The sequence below is a fragment of the Balaenoptera musculus genome, chromosome 1, assembly GCF_009873245.2.
Source record: "Balaenoptera musculus isolate JJ_BM4_2016_0621 chromosome 1, mBalMus1.pri.v3, whole genome shotgun sequence".
Taxonomy (NCBI): domain Eukaryota; kingdom Metazoa; phylum Chordata; class Mammalia; order Artiodactyla; family Balaenopteridae; genus Balaenoptera; species Balaenoptera musculus.
Window position 1 is genome coordinate 146,463,086 of NC_045785.1, and position 13,863 is coordinate 146,476,948.

The 13,863-nt window shown below is 46.0% G+C and overlaps 1 protein-coding gene across 2 annotated transcripts in view; it reads left to right on the plus strand.

The window, feature by feature from the left end:
- The window catches only part of KCNH1 (potassium voltage-gated channel subfamily H member 1), a 418,364-nt gene that overhangs the window by 398,132 nt on the left and 6,369 nt on the right, over window positions 1–13,863 (plus strand). The window lies entirely within an intron of this gene.

Below are 13,863 nucleotides of genomic sequence, written 5' to 3' on the forward strand. Positions count from 1 at the left end.
ACTGTTTTGATTACTGTAGCTTTGTAATATAGTTTGAAGTCTAGAAACGTGATGCTTCCAGATTATAGTTCTTTCTCAATATTGCTTTGGTTATTTGGGATCTTCAGTAGTTCCATATAAATTTTAAGACTTTTTGTTCTATTTCTGTGAAAAATGCCATTGGAATTTTGGTTGGGATTACACTGATTCTGTAGATTGCATTGGGTGATATGGGCATTTTTACAATATTATTTCTTCCAATGCATGAGCATGGTATATCTTTCCATTTTTTTGTCTTCTTCAATTTCTTTCATTAATATCTTATAGTTTTCAGTGTACAGATCTTTCACCTTCTTAAATTTATTCCTAGGTATTTTATTTTTTTTTACAGTTGTAAATGAGATTGTTTTCTTAATTTTAGTTTATGATGGTTCATTATTAGTGTATAAAAATGCAACAGATTTTTATATGTTGATTTTGTACCCTGAAACTTAACTGAATTCATTTATTTGTTCTAACAGTTTTTTTGGTGGATTCTTTAGGGTTTTCTATATATAAAATCATGTTATCCACAAACAAATAGTGACAGTTTTGCCTCTTCCTTTCCAATTTGGATGCCTTTTATTTCATTTTCCTGCCTAATTGCTCTGGCTAGGACCTCCAATTCCATGTTGAATAAAAATGGCAAAAATGGGCATCCTTGTCTTCTTTCCAATCTTAAGGGAAAAGCTTCCAGCTTTTCACATTTGAGTAGGATGTTAGTTGTGGGTTTGTCATATGTGGACTTTATTATGTTGAGGTACATTCCATGTATAACCACTTTGTTCAGAGTTTTATCATAAATGGATATTGAATTTTTCCAAATTCTTTTTCTGCATCTATTGAGACGAGCCTATGATTTTTATTCTTCATTTTGTTAATGTGGTGTATCACATTGATTGTTGTGAATATTGAACCATCCTTGCATCCCTAGAATAAATCCTACTTGATCATGGTGTCTGATCCTTTTAATGTGTTGTTGAATTCAGTTTGCTAATATTTTGTTGAGCATTTTTGCACCTATGTTCATCAGGGATTTTGGCCTGTAATTTCCCTTTTGTGTGGTGTCCTTCTCTGGTTTTGGTATCAGTGTAATGCTGGCCTAGTAAAACTTTTCAGGAAAGTTTGAGAAGGATAGGTATTTAATCTTCTTTGAGTGTTTGTAGAATTCACCTGTAAAGCCACCTGATCCTGGACTTTTGTTTGTTGGCAGTTTTATTTTTTTTAAATTACTGATTCAATCTCCTTACTAATAATTGGTCTATTCAGATTATATTTCTTCATGATTCAGTCTTGGAAGATTGTATGTGTCTAAGAATTTATCCATTTCTCATAGACATCTATTTTTTAAAAGATTCTCAGGTGATTCTGGCCCTCTTCCCGGATGATAACCACTGCTGGGACAGGGGAGGTGGGTGACTCTAGGCTTCCTCCCACAAGGTATTGCCAAAGTGAAGGAGCTCTGAGTTACACAGTTGGGCCATGTGCTTCAAGGATGGAGCTTTTGATGAGAAGTGGGGAGAGGTTAAAAGCTCTTCAGTCTCTAAGAGGTGCCATTTGGGACTGGTCTCCCCAAGTTTTCTTCTACTCTAATGATTTCTTCTGAGAATGGGACCACTGTGACCCTCCCCCCTGAAAGGCCAGTGGGGTGAGTGGGGGCCCCTGCGAGTGGAAGCATGGACAGGCAGGCTACTAAAACTGCCTCTGGTTGGACTAAAGGTAGCCTCATGGCTTACAGATGGTTTCATCCGGCTTCCTAGGGTGGGAGACAACAGAGGAATTGGTAGCGTGTGTTTCTTGGAGATGTCCACAGTGCTGCAAATGCCCCTTGGGAACCTGGTGTAGGTGAGGCCCCAGGTTGAGATTCAGAGTTTTCAGATCATGTCCATTTCTCTTATACCATGAGCTGGCATGCCTGTCTAGAAGCAAGCCATGTTTCATTTCATCTCTCCTTTCCTCTGCTTCCCTGGGTCACTCCCTCCATACCTGTCGTTAGCTAGAGTCACAGCTTTCTTCCTGGTCTCCCTCCCTTCAATTGTCCAAACAGCCCACCCCCGCCCCCCTTACCCAGTCATTTCTTAAACCTTGCTGCCCTTTGTGCTTTGCACAAAGAGAAAGGTTCTTGTGGCCCCTGGGGCAAAGCTCGGAGATGCCTCCCCTGCTGGGAGGTTACAGGGGAATAATTGAGATGTAGCTCTGTTGTAGCTCGTGTGTACAGCAGTCTACCTTGCACCAGTGCTGCCTGAGAGCCAAAGCAAGCATTAGCGTCTTCAGCTTGCAAATGAGGAAAATAAGGCTCAGAGAGGAATGTTTCTCAGCTAGTTGTGGCTGGGGTATGACTCAGACATAGTTAGCTGGCTCTATATACAGTGCTGGAAGAGGATTCTGTGAGAAAACAGAACGCAGACTCAAGCTCTGGCCTCCTCTACTTCTGATGGTGTTTGCAGAGAAGGCTGCTTGAGCCCTTGGGCGGGCTCACCTTGCTACGTGGCCCAGGCTGCTGCCTCCTGTGCACCCCTCCTGAGTGCAGTCCCGACTCTCAGTGGTCATTGTGGGACCAGACATGACTCTAGAGCTGGAGTATGGTGCCCACACTTTAGCAGGGACAGGGAGACCTCCGTCCTGGCCTAGGAAGGCAGTGGAGCTACTGGGGCAGAGACCCTCCCTGTAACGCAGTGCTGCATGGGCAGAGAATGCAAGTGTGAGAATGGAGGAGACCCCCTCTAGTCACCCCTCTTACACATGCACCCCATATTCCACAGGGAAGGGGACTAGGCCTCAAAAGGAAAAGCTCAGGGAGCCAATAACCCTCTCCCTTATCATTAAGAGTCCTTCACCTCCGGCGAGCCCGTCTCCAGACCACTCTTCCTACTCCCCACACCCACCCAGGCGCTCTTGCTTCTGCACGGCCCTGTGGGGAACGCAAGATTCCTCCCAACTGGGCTCCCAGTTCCTCCCCACCCCATCCCCATCACTGAAACACCCCCCAGGGACAGGGGCAAACAGGACTAGCTCTCCAGACGAGTCCCATCGCTTTGTTCAGGGCTGCTCTGCTGAGAGCTCGCAAGAAGGCACATGTACACGAGTGCACGTCAGGGAGAGAACTGGTCCTCACTCTGGGATTCTCCCACACCACCTCTCACCTCTCCCCGTGAGGGGGTTGGGAGACTTCACCGTATAGCCCAGGTGTGATGAATGTCTGGAGTTCAGATGTGAGTGGGACGGTAGTGGATACTTTCTCAAGGAGGGCAGAACCGGCAAGTTTCCTTGGCAGCTGAGCGGCTGCGCCCTGATGGAGAAGTGGGAAGGCACCCTACTTGGGGTCATGCATTTGATGGCTCTGAAAGTCAGCATCCTAATATGAGAAATGGGAATTTTAACAGTGCAACAGAAAATTATTTATTGGGAGAGTCAAACCCTAGAATAATCCAGTGAAATTGTTATAACCATCATGTTTCAAAACTAGAAAATTGCTTGAATCGAATTATTTGCTCTAGTGCTTTGTGCGTGGGACGGTACGATCTGCTGGATGGAATGATGAGTGTCACAGCAGCCCACTCACATGCCACAGGGTGGCACAGATCACAAGGGACAGGACAGTGATGTCAGAGCCAACTCTTCAGTAACATACAAGTTCTCAGAATTCTCAGTTGTTTGTCCATTTTGGTAGAAAGCAACAATTTTTAAGAGTGGAATTACAACTATGCAAATGTATGCTTTGTATCCGATTCTTTAATCCAGAAAAAATTAAGAGAATGCAGCCAACCAGAAGATGTTGGGGGTGAGAGGTGGGTGGATCTTTCCTTAATTATTGTCCTCTTTTGGCGGTGAGAAGTACAAACTGCAGAGGTAATCCAGAGTACATCAGGTGCAGACTTGCCTGGGTGAATGACTTCTGTATCCACTTCACCAGGTGGCTGTGAGGAGTGAGTCACAGATGTGTACCAAGTGCTTAGCCCAATATCTGGTCCTTTGTTGAATGCCTGGTTGGTGTTAGCTACTACTGTGTTGAAGGCTCAGCTGAGGAAGGGAGGAGAAGCACTGGATAGGGACTCCGATGGAAGGTGGTGATGAAACGTCAACTTTCAGCGCTCGCCTGCCTCTCCCGACGCTGGGCTCCCCTTGCTGCTGTTCTCAGGACAGACCCTTTCCCCTATTTTCCAGGCCGGAAGGCAAAAGGAATATTCAGAAGACTATGCCTAGGGTGGAGATAAACCTGGTCCCAATTTTCCAAAGCCATGATAAGCAGGATTGTGCAGGATTATAAGCTTGAAGGGGGTGGAGGGCAATGAGCTGAACCCTCAGACAGGCAAGTATTTGGTGGGTTCTGTTAATGCAAGTCGCAGGTCATCTTCCACTTTTTAAAAATTATTATAGTTGATTTACAATATTGTGTTAGTTTCAGGTGCACAGCAAAGTGATTCAGACATATATATATGTAAAATTTTCCATTATAGGTTACTACAAGATATTGAATATAGTTCCCTGTGCTACACAGTAAATCCTTGTTGCTTATCTATTTTATGTATAATAGTTTGTATCTGTTAATCCCATACTCCTAATTTCTCCCTCCCACTCTCTTTCCCCTTTAGTAACCAACCATAAGTTTGTTTTCTGTGAGTCTGTTTCTATTTTGTATATAGATTCATTTGTATTATTTTTTAGATTCCACATGTAAGTGATATCATATAATATTTGTCTTTCTCTATCTGACTTACTTCACTTAGTATGATATTCTCTAGATCCATCCATGTTACTGCAAGTGGGAATATTTCATTCTTTTTAATGGAGTAATATTCCATTGTGCGTGTGTGTGTGTGTGTGTGTGCCACGTCTTCTTAAACCAGTCATCTGTTGATGGGCACTTGGGTTGTTTCCATGTCTGGCTAGTATAAATAGTGCTGCTGTGAACACTGGGGTGCATGTATCTTTTTGAATTATGGTTTTCTCAGGGTATGTGCCCAGGAGTGGGATTGCTGGATCATATGGTAGCTCTATTTTTAGTTTTTTAAGGAACCTCCATACTGTTCTCCATAGTGGCTGCACCAATTTACATTCCCACCAAAAGTGTAGGAGGGTTCCCTTTTCTGCACACCCTCTCCAGCATTTATAACTTGGAGACTTTTTGATGAAGTTATTCTGACAGGTGTGAGGTGATACCTCATTGTGTTTTTGATTTGCATTTCTCTGATAATTAATGATGTTGAGCATCTTTTCATGTGCCTGTTGGCCATCTGTCCTCTTTGGAGAAATGTCTGTTTCGGTCTTCTGCCTGTTTTTTGATTGGGTGGAGGGGTTTTTTCTTTTATTATTATAATGAGTTGTATGAGCTGTTTGTAGTCTTTGGATATTAAGCCCTTGTCGGTCACCTCGTTTGCAAATATTTTCTCCTATTCTGTAGGTTGTCTTTTCGTTTCGTTGATGGTCTCCTTTAATGGGAAAAGGTTTTAAGTTTGATTAGGTCCCATTTGTTTATTTTTGCTCTTATTTCTTTTGCCTTGGGAGACTTATCTAAGAAAATATTGCTACAATGTCTGCCCCAAGAATGTTTTGCCTATGTTCTCACTAGGAGTTTTATGATGTCATGTCTTATATTTAGGTCTTTAAACCATTTTGAGTTTATTTTTATATATGGTGTTAGAGAACATTCTAATTTTATTGATTTACATGTAGCTGTCCAGCTTTCCCAACACCACTTGCTGAAGAGCCTGTCTTTTCTCCATTGTATAGTCTTGCCTCCTCTGTTGTAGATTAATTGACTGTAGGTGTGTGGGTTTGTTTCTGGGCTCTCTATTCTGTTCCATTGATCTATATGTCTGTTTTTGTGCCCACACCACGATTACTGTAGCTTTGTAGCATTCTCTCAAGTCTGGAAGGGCTATGCCTCCAGCTTTGTTCTTTTTCCTCAGGATTGCTTTGACAATTCTGGGTCTTTTGTGGTTCCATATGAATTTTAGGATTATTTGTCCTAGTTCTGTGCATCTTCCACTTTCTTAACTTCTCCTGTGGAATCATGAAACAGCATAGTGTTAACTTGATTTCAAAGGTCATGATTAGCGCTTCCCTAGACACGGGGGGAGGTGTTGTTGAGGGAGTGTTGGAGGCTGAACGCTGGTCTACCTGTCTTAGCACTGGAGCACCTCTGATGGGGGAGGCGTGTCACCAGCTCCACATTTGGCCCCATTTCTTCCTGCCTGATTGGTGACTTGGCTCACACTGAGGAAAGACATGGTGGGAAGAGAGACTGCTCTGGCTGGGGGAGGTTGAAAGGTCTACGAGACGTCGATATAGCCGTGCTGTGTGTGGGAAAATTCAGGTTTTGAGCTGGGTCTGGAGTGAAAAGCAACATTGCTTTGTGAATGTGAAGGGAGGGAGAGGTTTCTCACAAGTGTCACTTCACTGAATCACTGCAGCAAGGTTGGAAGTAGGATTTTTTGTTGAGCAGACAACTGAGGCTTAGAAAGATCAAGAAATTTCTTCAGGGTCACAGCAGGGTGGGCATCTGTACCAGTCTTGTCAGCACCTCTGTTGGCTCTTAGCTGAATGAAGGTGAGGTGAGCATTGAAGCAGAAAGACCTCATGGAGCGCAGAGAGCAAAGGGCAGGGCCTTGGGGGAGAACCACATTTAGGGGATGGGAGGAAGAAGAAGCCGTAAAGGAACTGAGTCCTAGAGCTGCCATTACCAATTATCTCCACCTGGGTGGCTTAAAAAAACAGAAATTTATTCTCTCACAGTTGTGGAGGACAGAAGTCTGAAACCAAGTTGTCTGTAGGGTTGGCTCCTTCTGGAGGCTCTGAGAAAGAATCGTTCCATGCCTCTCTCCTAGCTTTTGGTTGCTGTCAGCAATCCTTGGCATTTCTTGGCTTGCAGCTCCAAAACTCCAGTATCTACCTCCGTCTTCACATGACCTTTTGCTCTGTGTTTCGTGTCTTCTCTTTTCTGTCTCTTAGAAGGACACTTATCTTTGGATTTAGGGCCCACCCTGATGCAGAATGATCTCACCTTAAGATTCTTACCTTGTTACATCTGCAAAGACCCTTATGCCAAGTAACATCCCATTTTGAGGTTCGGGTGGACGTATCTTTTGGTGTCTGTAATTCAGTCTCCTACATTGAGGGAGCACAAAGCAAGGAAGAGAGTGGCAAATACGGCCCTAGTGAAAGGCCAGAGGCCAGTGACTCCCACACAGCAGTGCCATCTCTTCTCTGAGCAGCAAACAAGGGATGTATCTCCTTCACTTGGTGGCGTTGAGAAGGAGAGATCCTCATTCCTCTTGGGTTTGAATCTTCCTGAAGACAGGAACAGGTGCATCTGTAGGAGTCTTTCAGACACAGGCCAGTCTGTCAACAGAAGACCTTGCTGATCCTCTCGTTCTCAGTGGGGGCCCTTACAAGAGTGAATGAGATGATGCCAGTCCTCATGGGATGTCACTAAGGGATCATGGTCATGGTCCCTAAGGGACAAGGTCATTCTTGATTAATGCCAGAAGAAAGTGCAGATGTTGCACAGTGGTGGGAGGGACTGGCCTGTGAGCCGCACTCCGAGAGCCACTGGACCAGGCTACTTGAGAGCAGAGGACATCTAACCTCTAGATTCTTCCTGGATAAAGTCCACTGGGACCTCTGCATTCCTGTTCCTCCTTCCCGGTGCCGTGCCCTGAGGGTAACTGGTGACCTCACCACTGTGCAAGGAGGCAAGATCTTCCCAGTAACCAAAACACTCAGCTCATGTGTCTTACAGCTCCTCTTTCTTGCCTTGACCAATCAAAGCCTGACTCTCACGCTAAGTCACACCCCCATCCTGATAAATTAAAGGACCACACTAACAGGTCCTAATGTACCTAGTGAGTCCTCTCCTTAAAAGCTCTGAGAGCCTCGGCTTCAGGGCCTCTCCCCTCACCTTGGCCCGATCTCTCTGCTTCACAGTTCTGTCCCTGGATTCTTTAGAGAACTTGCTGATGGACTGGGAGTAAGAGAAACAAGTGGAGAGAGGTGGTGGGGCAGGGATGGAGGTTATCAACGTATACGAGAGAAGATCACCCTTTTCCCTAAAACCAAGGCATTTTCCTAGCACGATGGCTTAGAACATGGGCATGGATGGGGGCTCAGATGGCTGAGGTTTGAATCTTAGCTCCACTAATCTGAGTATCCTTAGGTGGTCACCTACCCTTTCTAAGCTTGGTTTCTTCATTTAAAAAATGAGGGTAATGACTTTCCCCACCTGCTGGGGCTGCTATGAGGATTTCATGAGATAGCACACATTTAACAAAGTCAAAAATTTAACAAAGTCAGCCCCTCCCACTGGGACTACTACCACAAAGACATTTTTCTCTGTTGGGTGGCCTTTCTGCCTTTGTGTCATTACATGTGCTTTTCCCTGTGTGAGCACCTTTGCCCAAATCTTTCACCTTTTATTCACAATTCTAGCTCATCCTTCTAGAATCATCTCAAGGGTCGTCCCCACAAAGAATGGTACATAATACATTTACTCAGCAACTATTAAATGTCAGGTACTCTTCTTAAGAGTTTACTTATATTATCCAACCTTATCCTCATGATAGCCTTATGAAATCAGTAGCTTTATCTGCTTTTACAGAGGAAGAAACTGAGGCTTGGGGACCATGATCCCAAGTCTGTCTGGGATCCAAAGCTTGTGCTCACGTTCCACGTGACTCCACTGACTCCGCCCTCCCCCTCCCCACTCCGGGCACATTTAGCAGTGATCTCACCAGTCATCAGCCCTGGGATTCTGAGTCCCTGGTCAGCAGATCTGGCCTGAGCTGCCTGGGTCAGAATCACCTGGGAGTTTGTTGCAAATGCCCGTTTCCGACCCTGCCACGGGAAATTCTCCCTCAGTAGATAACAACACCTCCTCCAGGTGAAGGAGGTGAAGTGCAGCTAGATTTGAGAACTGTTGTTCTGGTCCAGCCAAGCAAGGACGTGACTTGCCCAAGGTCATATAGCAGCCAGTCAGCAGCAGAGTTGGGACCACTCTAAGCCTGTGTTCTTTCTACTGTTCTCTGTGTGTTTCAGATTTGGGCCATGTGTCTGAATTCAATTAAAACCAAAATAAATCCCTTTTGGTTTATCTATGGTTTTCTGTGATTCATACGTCAGTCTCTATTTATGCAAACCACTGAGAATTGACATTATGTCAATCTTTTTACTCCCCAATCTAAGCTCTTTTAAGCAACTGGACTCCCGTTCTCTGTGCTGTCAGAACTCTAGGTGGTCAATTTCCCTCCCAGGGCTGTCTTTCCCCTACATATGCTGCAGGGACCCTGTTGCTCAGTGACCCTGAGGGGACTCCTCCCCTTGGTCTGGTCTTAAGGGGGCTTAAGAGGGACTGGGCCCTCCTTAAATGCAACCCAGAAGAGGCAATCAATGGTCCTGACTCACCTCAGCTTCCGTAGGATTACTTTTTCAAACAAACTTGAAAATAACTGCTCAGGAAGCCCTGCAGTTTGAAGAGCCGGGTGTCAATTCAGTTCAGCTCAACAACTGTTTGTTAAGGGGCTCCCAGGCTCTAAGCCACTGCTTGCTGAGCCTTCAGAGGAATGTGGAGATAGATGAGTGAGGCACAGCAGCCACCTCTGCCCTGGGGCATTCTCTGTCTCCCCATATACAGTCAGTCATGAGCTGCTCAGCATTCAGCATGGGCCTCCCATGCCCAACACATCAGGCACCCCTGTGGGCTGGAAGGACTCTGTCTGGCTAGGGAGGATCCAGACCTATCCCATCAGTGGTGCCTGGACCAGTGTTAGCCTGTCTCTAGGGCTGGGCCTCCCCAGTGGGTGATTAGTGGGGGTCCCTGGTGATAACCTCTCCAGACAGACCCTGGCACCTCTCTGTTGATGTGGCCCCTGTCTACGGACTGCTGATGTGAAGAAAGGTGACATCAAGACAAGAGCACTGGCCAATACCCTGCAGTTCTCTTTCTGCTTAGCTGTGTGACCTTGAGCAGGCCACCCTACCAACTAAACCCCAGTCTCCTCAACTGTCAGATTGTGGAGGAAGTCCTTGCACACCTCCCAGGAACTTTAGCTTAAATGAGATTATGCACTTGAGTATGTGGAATAAGCTATAAAACACAACACAAAGTACTGTATTATTAAAATAATTAATTGTTCATTCTCAAAGGGACTTTAGAGATGATCTCATCCAGTGGTTTTCATAATGATATTTCAGGCCACGGAATCCTTTCCTGGGATGAAATCTTACATTGAAGCCCAATGCATAACAGGAAAATGGGAAGAAAGAAAACCTGGCACAACTCTGCTGGGAGCTGAGGGAGGAGGTTGTCCCACTGGTGAGGGTGTGTGCGAAGGGGCGGCTTGCTCAGGGCCCAGCAGGGCTGAAATGAGCACTCCAGTCTTCCAATTCGTAGTCCAGGCTCTTCCCATTGACATCGGATTGTCTTCCACAGGAAGATCCATGTTTACATAAAAGAAAAATTCAAGAGCAGTTGTCCTTAGATCTAAAATACTTGGTCAAATGCCTGGTCACATCTGCCTCTGGAGATGAAGACTCCATGACTAACTTCTCCAAAAAATCAGCTGAAGCTAGTAAGCAGAGGCCTAGACCTCCGACTAGAAAAGCTGTTAGACCACATCAGCTCTGGTCCCGTTGGGGGAATGCTAATTTTACTTGCTGATTCTCAAAGGCAGGCTCAGGCATTTCTGCAGGGCAGAAAGATCTTCCCTAGTTTACTTGCCCATTGGATGAGCCAGTGATGTTGAGGTGGGGCTACCCCAGGCACACAAGATGACCCTTTAGGAAAAGCCAAGAAGCTTCAGAAGAGTCAGCACAGACCCAGACACCCACATCCCCTCCCCAGGAGAGCCCCAGCCCGTGAGTGCTGAACTGACCCCACTGATGATGTGGCCACAACATCTGAATATGCTGCCCAGGCCAGGCCCCTGGCCCCTGGTCCAGGATTCTGACCCCCATGAGGCATTTGGTTGAAGAGCCCAGTATTTCCATGCCCTCAAGGAGGAGCTACCATTTCCCATCACAAATATCCACCATGGATGCATATAAAGCATTTGTAAGCCTACTGGTATACTTCATACTTCACCGTACAACCTCTTGGTATAAGTTTTGGGTTGACTCCTCAATATCTGAAGAAGTACTTCTTTTTCTTTAGTCTTAAAACATCTCATTTCCAGTCTCAAGGGCCGCCTGACCTTTGATGTTGAGAGAGCTGTTAAGAGGACCCTGTGTGTTCTGAGCCAATCCCTTCCTTTTATAACATTATGACCTCTGTGATTTCATCTTTCCAGGTTAAGACATTCTAACATTGATTCGTTAGCTCATATTTATCTGTTTTTCATCCATTCATTTATTCATCCATTCTACAAATATTTATCAAGGACCCCCTAGGTGTCAGGTACTTTCTAAGTGCTGGAAATAGTGAACAAAGTAGACAATCCCTGCTCTCTTAGGGTAGGTAATAAATTTTTAAAAAGTAAAAGACACAATGTGACATGCAAAGTACAGTGCTAGACCTGCAGGGAGCCTTCAGAGGGGATAAGGTATGGATGTAAGTAACTGGTATCTTGTTTGGGAATTGTTGCTTGCAAGGAATAGAACCCCACCCAAATGAGCTCAAGTAAAAAGGGGGATATTGATAAGAAGCAGATGTCCTTCAGAATAAAGGCAGGACCAGCGCAATCGGCTCTAAATGCCATCATCTCTTTGGGGTATATTCACATTGTCGTATGTTCTCCCTTCCTCCCTCTTTTTCTCATTCCTCCTCTCTGTCCCACCTTCCTTTCTTATCCCCTTTGCCCCTCCTCCCTTCTCTAAGAAGGGATGTGAGTAGGGGAGGCAACAGATGGCATCACTACTACAAGTGGACGCAAGATAGTAATTAGGGCAGAAGAGTGGTGTGAGCACAGCAAGGGCCGTTAGGGTTGGGAGGTGGGAGGATGACTTAGAGCTCCATGGAATCAAAGAAGGCTTTGTGGAGGAGGTGCTGTTTGAGTTGGGCCTTGGTGTGAGGAGGATTTGGACTCCTCTTGGAGATCAGGGTCCATTGCCAGAACAGAGAACGGAGGTGGAAGACTGCCAACTCAGAGCACTGGGAGGACAGACAGAAAAGGTCCTGATCTCTCCACTAATCGTCATCCCTCCATCCCTGTGATGCCTTCAGTTAGGTTCCTCTTCAGAGTGGATGGGGTTCTCCTGAGTGCCATGGCTTGGATCTGTAGGATCCAGACTACAGGAGCAGATGGGGTATGGCTGACAAGGGCCTAGGGAGACAGGGTTATGAAATTACATAACCATGGGCAGGGCAGAGGATGGATAAGGGCAGGGCTGGGAGAAATGCTGTCCAGTGGAGGTCAGAAAGCCACTCACTGGGACCCAAGTAATGTGGCTTGAAGATTTAGCCAGGTGGCAAGAGGGGCGGCTGCTCCGTCCTACCCACCTGTTAGTGTCAAGTCATCCAGTGACAGAAGCTTTGACGGAGAAGTCACATGACAGGTGAGCCTCCAGTCTGCCGACGATTTGCTGACTGATCACTGGCATCAAGCACGCAATTCAGTGTTTGTTGGGTTCCTCTGTATTTATTGGCACTTTATATAAAATGACCATGTTGTCGGTCATATCTGAGAACCTAACGAGTGGTGCCATCCGAGAGCCCTGGGTGGGGTGGGGCGGGGCCTTCCTGGAGGAGGTAGAATTAGTCACATATTATATGTGTCTACAAGTTAAAAAACAAAAAGCAGAGGCTTTGAAATGGGGGGGACAGGAGGATTCATTTTGAGCGTTCACAGTTAGCCAGTGCTTTCACATAAGTACTCTTCTGTTGGCTTTACATCAAGTCGGAAAAGGAGGGATTTTTCCCACTTTTGAAGGAGGAGACAGAGACTCAGAAGTTAAGATACCTGTTGAGATCACACAGCTAATTGGCAGAGCTGGGACTTAATTCTGTCTGACCCCAAAGCCCAGGCTCTGGGCATGCCAACACATGTGCCTCCCCAAGAGCTGGGGGTCCTGCAGCAAGTCTTTGGGGCAGGTTCTGGGCTGGTCAGAGGCTGCCCGCACAGGGCTGTCCAGATTGTGATGATGGAAAAGCTGCCCCTCTCCCTCCCACAGACCTCTCCCCTACTTCTCAAGGATCTCAATCCCTCTGGTCCCCAAACCAGCATTTACAGTTTAAAAAATGACCTATTGCAGGTTGCTTCTTTCTTACAAGTTCAGGTATGGGATGAGTCAGACATGCCCCTGAGTGTACCTGCTACATGCAACATAAGTCAGAAAGTACAGGGCTTTCCCATAATCGGATGTCGGCCCAAGGGAAATCCTGTGATATGTGGCTTACGCTGCACTCAGATCCAGAGTCTTGAGACAGCATTGTTGGCGGGCTGTCCATCCACTGCATGAAGTATTGTCATCGTCAGGAAGAACCTGTTGGACACTGAATGGGTCTGGGGCTTAACTGCTTGAGTACAAGTGTCTTAGAGGAGACCTATCTGTTACGTGACATTTAGCTGCTCTGAGCCTTGATCTCCTCTTCTCTAAAATGGGGATAACAATATGTGTCATCGTAAGAAATATACGAAGTAACATTAAGGTCACGGGCCTTTCTTCTCCCGTAAGCTCCCTAACGACAGGGAGGGCTCCTATGTGAGACCAGCGTGTACTTTTCACAGCCAACTGCATTCACTTAGGGTCCAGATCTGCAGATGACAAGGGCAGTCTTAGCCGTCACCCTGCCTGGGAACTCGGCTGAACTTTCTTGCCCTGGACTGTGGTGTAGAACTTCAGTGCATCAGAATCACTGGGGGAGCCTTTTAAGTTACAGATTCAAGGGCTTCCCATCTGGTGATTTTTAGTGCA